The sequence below is a fragment of the Ctenocephalides felis genome, unplaced genomic scaffold, assembly GCF_003426905.1.
Source record: "Ctenocephalides felis isolate EL2017-DRISC unplaced genomic scaffold, ASM342690v1 CF-g0.4_SCAFFOLD_01886, whole genome shotgun sequence".
NCBI lineage: Eukaryota > Metazoa > Arthropoda > Insecta > Siphonaptera > Pulicidae > Ctenocephalides > Ctenocephalides felis.
The window spans coordinates 122,187,444-122,194,102 of record NW_020538040.1 but is presented as its reverse complement, the minus strand read 5'-3'; positions in this window follow the sequence as shown (position 1 = coordinate 122,194,102).

Genomic DNA, 6,659 nt, shown 5'->3' with positions numbered 1-6,659 from the left:
TTATATATATCTCAGACAAAATATTGATGTATGTGTATGTGTGTATGCGTTTTTGTGTTTAGCTAAAGAAATGCATTTATGCATCCCAGGCCGGTCTTTTGTCTGGTTAAGTCAGACTCAATACCGCCTAGGTATAATACCGACTAAAACCTCCGCTTTGCCCTTGCCTCCGGTCCCCACGGAAACCGCTGTTAGGCATTATTTTGTAAGGGAAGGATTTAGAATGTTATCATTTTTGCATTGAAATTGTACTTATCTCAAATGGGCCTCGAAACAGCCTCAGTTGAATGCATCGCTTCTACAACGGTATCTGGAGTAGTTCTTCGGCTCAATATCTCTTCTACATCGTCCCAAAGAGCACGGATACACAAAAAGACGTGCTCAGCATCTTCGATTTTGCCCAAACAATATGGATAATCCGGGGAGCTATCGTGCTTGAAGCGGTGTATAAACAGCCGTGCTCAGATAGCATTTGTGTAGTGTAATAATTATCTTCTCCATGCTTGCGGTTTGGCCAAATTTTTATGTTTGGAATGAGACGATGCGTTCAGCTGTCCTTCAAAGTGACATCCCCCAGTTGCTGCATCGGTCAATGCTTTTCTGCCGTTCTCCTTTTCTCAACTTTTCAGGATATCACAATTGTTGATGTCTTCGCTGGTAAATTGTTCGTCTTTCCTCTCTAAGACTATGAGAGGCAGAGTTTCTAAAATGATGCATACTGGTTCCTCTGATATTGTGCAAAATATGCAAACAACTCTCGAGGCACTCAGACGATATATAGGTCCTGCCATTCTCCGCGATTTTTGAGTTTTGAGAGCATCATCGCATATGAAGATACCATATGTAAGCACCGACGTAACCACTGGTGACAGTGATATTCTTTTGTTTTGTTTTGGGCCTGCAACATTAGGCATCAGTCGAGCAAGACTCATCCTAACTACTGACGTCTTAGCAATAAAGTGTTTCACCTGCCAATTAAAATTTAATCGCAAATCAAACTGTATTGTTTTTCTACTGTAAATAAAAACAGCTTCAATTTTTGTTGCGATAACTGGAGGTTCATTGTACCCAACCAGCACTTAATTTTACTCGAGGCATGCATCTGATGTTTTTTTCCTTTGGGAAGAAGCACTAATCTTTGCTGTTTTCATTTTCGTGGAAAACCACATTCTTTTATACATGTATTATAAGCAGTAAGAAACATTGTCGTATGTCATAATTGATGTTTTTATAGCGATATTAGGAATTCCATCTAATCCTGGTGCTTTGCTATTTCCAACCCTATCGCAAGCTTCCATCAGTTCTTGCAGTGTTATAGGTGGAATATTATTTAGGTCTGTAGTTTAGATTAGGTTGCCGTGTGAACAATGTAGAAACTATTCTATTCAATAGTGGTGGTCGAGTTGGCAAAGGTATTGGCCGGCTTTTAGGGCGCACCTAACTTTACTATTTTGGATAGCTTTATCTAATTGTCGACGTGCCTGTTTGTATTCGACTACTAGTTGTGCGGAGTTTCTTAGAGTATAGCCTCGCTGAGTGATCCTTCTTTGTGTGTGTGTATGTGTAATTTTTTTCGACTATTTCGGGAACACGGATCAACCGATTATTTTGAGTTATTCAAATCGGTTGATCCGTGTTTCCGAAATCGTCGACTAAAATTTCTATCCGCACACGCATCACACACACATAATAACACACAAATGCATCCATTTCTTCCAAGGTATGCCAAAATATTCAAAAACTTTTGAAACGTAAAGATATGCAAACTATAACTTACCTACGAAAAGTTAGAAAATACTTATTTTAATTGACGAAATGAAGACGGGTAAATTTTTTGGAAAGACGGGTCTAGCGATTTTGGAGTTGCAATAAAAAAAGTAAAAAAAAAGTCATTTGGCGGTCAAAAATTATTATTAAACATATGCATATCAAATTATCACATTATTTATAGATATTTTAATAATAAAAACAAATTTTGTTTGCATTTTTATGGGAGATTTTAATAATGTGTACCCATTTTGTGTAAACTTTTTTGGGTTCCGTACCAAGATTTTTAATTTTAAAATTCATGTATATGGTTCAAACATGTCCTCGACATTTTCGACAGTTACGGCACTTTATGCCCCGTATCTTCGGAACGGCTAGGCCTGCCTTCGCTAAAAACTAATCAGCACGTCTCCTTATCAATACGCATCGAATGTTTTCTGAATTATTCAAATCGGTTGATCGGTGTTCCCGAAATCGTCAACGAAAATTTGTATCCGCACACACATAAACACACGCACATACACACACGCGCATACACACACGCGCATACACACACACACACACACACATACATCCATTTTTTCTAAGGTATGCCAAAATATTCAGAAACCTTTGAAACGTAAAGATATATAAACATTTTCATTTTCGATTTTTTTGCGATTACTATAACTTGCCATACGGGAAGTTAAAAAAATTATAAATAATCTATTTGAAAATCTTCAAAACAATTATTGATTATTTTCATTTCACGAATGTTTAATAACGGTAAGGAAAGTACCAGCAATTTGCCTTAAGGCACGATGCCATGCGCACCACTAGTTTAACTTTATTTTATTTGTTTTATGAAAATATTATTGAAATTGCACTAACTTTGAATAATACACGTAATGTGCTCTTACGAGTATAATAGTTTTTTGTTTCATTCACACGTATTTAGCGATTGTCTCACTCTGTCTACTAGTATTATATTGCCAGACATTTTTGATTGCCAGGCATGTTAAATAACCGCAGAAAAGTCTGGCAGATTAATTTTATGTTTTTTGACCCTTATGAACATGATATTAAAATTACAGACGGACTAAGATGATTTGAATTAAAAAAAAATGAATAAATTGGCGTCTGGCACATATTTGGCATTAACCAAAATGTCTGGCAACAAAAATGTGAGTATGGATAACCTATTCAAAGTAAAAAAAATGAGTATTGGACTGACTAAAATGCCATAAACTATAGTATCATATTGCCGGACACTTTTGATATAACAAAAAAAAAACAAGTTTAACAACTGCAGAAACATCTGGCAAATTAATTTTATGTGTTTTTACCCTTAACAAACATAATATTAAATTTTCAGACGGACTAAAATGATTTAAATTTAAAAAAAAGTAATAAATAAATTGGCGCCTGACACATATTTAGCAGCGCCCAAAACGTCTAGCAACAAAAAATGTGAGTCTGGTAAACCTATTCGAAGTCAAAAAAATGAAAATTGGACTGACTAAAATGCTTTCAAAATTTTGAAATAGCGCTGTACAAGTTGGCTACGCACTAATAAACGCAACCACTTCCAGCTTCCAGGCGGCCCGTACTCTAACCGAGAGAGCACCAAGGGTCACATACCCAAAAACCAGCCTGACTAAAATTCTTTCTCGAAAACGTTGCTAGCTCTTGAACCAACAGGTTTAATCTCTCAATTGCCAACCATTTTTCATTGAAGTTTGATTGTAGAAATTGTGAGCAGTTGAAAACATTATGAATTTTACGGCATAAATAACAATTAATAGATTTGACAGTCCGAATGAATGGGAAGTGTTGGGATTCGTAACTATTTCGCAAATAGCATTAACACAATTTTAACATTCTTAGACTTGATTTATTAATTGTAATAATTCTTTATGTGAAGGATATTCGCCCTAAAAATATTTCTCGATTTTTTCATGTAATTTTGTATCTAATTTTGATAAGGCGAGCGATGTTAGTAAAAAATCATATGGGTCTGGAATATTTAATTGATTTAATTCTTGTAAAGCAGTGTAAAATTTTTCAATGAAAATGTGCAACTGCGACGAGTTTACAGTTTTGATGGACATAAACTGTTTAAAGCATTTAACAATCCGGTACGAAACTGGGGTTTTATAACGCGTTTAATTTATTGATGATATATATCATCGGTCAAATTTATAAATTGATTCCGAATGTTGTCTAACATCAGGTTCGTACAGAATTCTTGCCTACATGACGCATCTTCCACATTTCTGCTCAAGTCGAACGTATTCTGAATAATATAAAAGTACATTTCTTGTTGGAAACTTAGCAGCGCGATTTCAGCACTGGCAGGTACAGTCTTAAGCGGTATGTTTAGGAAAGATTATGGTTATGTAAGTAACTTAAAAATACAATGACTTTACCTTGATGTCCGGTAAATGCAATTATATACTTGAAAATTAGTATTTTGTCCTTGAATCGACAACTGGCAATAACACTCAAATTAATCCGGCAGATCACACAGATCCGGCTCAAAGGGCCAAAATGTGGTGCGGCTTTCATTAAAATAATGAGACACACGGAATCGCTAATTAATCTTGAATAATGGACTGTATTAACAAAACAAAATATTGTTCTTCTCTGATAATAACAAACTTAAAGATAACCACACTTTAAATAATAAAGAAAACTGAATCAAACTCTCACTTAGTTAATAAGTACCAAAACTAATGAAATTAAGCAATTCGAACGATAGTACGTAAATTAATTGATCAATGGAACCAAACCGTGAAGGCAACAGTTGGTAATCCAAAAGGTAGCTTGTTTTAAGCTATCTGAACTCGTACTGGAATAAACTCGACTGTCTCGGCAGAAAACTCGAAACTCAATCGAAAACGGAAGAAAAACTGAGTCAGAACAGATCACAACTAGAATTGAACTGGAAACAGCAAGAGACTGAGTACGTTCTCTGAAAAAACTAGAAGCTAACTGAGCAGCACTGAACAAGAACTCACTGACATTTCAATGCATGGATCAAAAGATTTTTGGAGGGAAAGAGACAGGTCTAGATTAGAAAGAAATAATTTTGTTGACATGTTGCAAACCTAAGATGACGACTATATTAATATCGATACATGAAAATATTTATTGTGACGTCACCAGCTATATTTCCTTATAAAGTTATAATATTCATAATATTTTCGAGTAATATTTTTATTAACACATCTTAACTTTCCGTAGGGTAATTATAGTAATCGCAAAAAATCGAGAATGAAAACGTTTACGCATGCATATCTTTACGTTTAAAAGGTTTCTGAACATTTTGGCATACCTAAGAACAAATGGATGTATGTGTGTGTGTAGTATGTATGTATGTTTGGATACAATATTTGTTCGCATGAATCAACCGATTTGAATGATTAAAAAAACATTCAATTCCCAATGATGAGAGGACGTGCTTATTAATTTTTGGTCGAGACTGGTTCAGCCGTTTCGAAGATACGGAGCAAAAAGTGCCAAAAACGATAATTCAGTTTTTGCGAGAACGGAGTATCCCGATTTGAATGATTGAAAAAACATTTGACTTATATTAACAAAATAAAGAATTGATGAATTTTCTGGTAAGGCAGGTTTTGAAGATACAGAGGAAAAAGTAAGAAAAAAGATATTTGGCGGTCAAAAATGATCATTAGACATATGCACATCAGATCATTATCAGATGATTGATAAATCATAATACTAATTTTGTTGGGTTCCGTACCAAGATTGTTGATTTTTAACCCTCCTTCGTGCGGACGGGTCTGGCCAGGCATATTTCATTTTCACTCGTTAATTAAGTATGGTTTTAATTAAGCTATAAACCTGTGCTTCTAGTAGCTTCCTAAAATTTCATTGGCTATTGAATAGTACTATTTTCATTTTGATAAATGTCCTTGAACGGGACGAAAAAATAATAGTAAAATATTACACCTTACTTTATGCGGATGGAGCCGGGCTAGACCCCTGTGTATTTTGTATGGAAATACATGAAATATAGCATGATTTCGTCGAATCACTCGGCTTATTTATTGCTTGTCACCATAAATACATGCAGAAGCATAGCGCTATAAATACATGCACAAGCAAGAATAATTTTTTTTTTTTTTCGAAAATTTTGAAAATTACAATTTTTTTTGTAAAAGCATTTTTTCACACCGCCTACACAAGCAAAATGTTTTTTGAATTATTCAAATCGGCAAGGTGATCATTTATCTCGGAAACTGCATGTACGTCGTTACACCCTTTGCGCTCGATACCTCCCGCTAGACCTGCTTTTCGCAAAAACGTCTCGTGGTCAGTGCAAACTGAACGTTTCTTCAATTATTCAAATCGGTTATTCTATACTGTTGAATATGTCATGGACATTTATTTCATCCATATAAGTGAACTTCAAAATTAAAAATCTTGGTACGGAATCCAAAAAAACTGACGAAAAATGTATTCACATATCTATAAAATATTTGATAATTAGATATGCATATGTCTAATAAATATTTTGACCGCCAAATGGCATTTTTTAAATTTATTTTAATTAGAGTCTATAGCCGCACGACCTGCCTTTCCAAAAATTTAAACAGTTCTTTGTTTGGTCAATACAAATAAAATGTTTTTTGAATTATTCAAATCGGACGCACCGTTCTCTCAAAAACTGAATTACAATTTTTGGCTCTTTTTGTCCCGTATCTTTGAAACGGCTGGACCCGCCTTTGCCAAAAACTAATCAGCACGTCTCCTTATCAATACAAATCGAATGTTTTTTAAATTATTCAAATCGGTTGATCCGTTTTCCCGAAATCGTCGATGAAAATTTGTATTCGCACACACGCACACATACATACATTTTTTCTAAGGTATGCAAAAATGTTCAG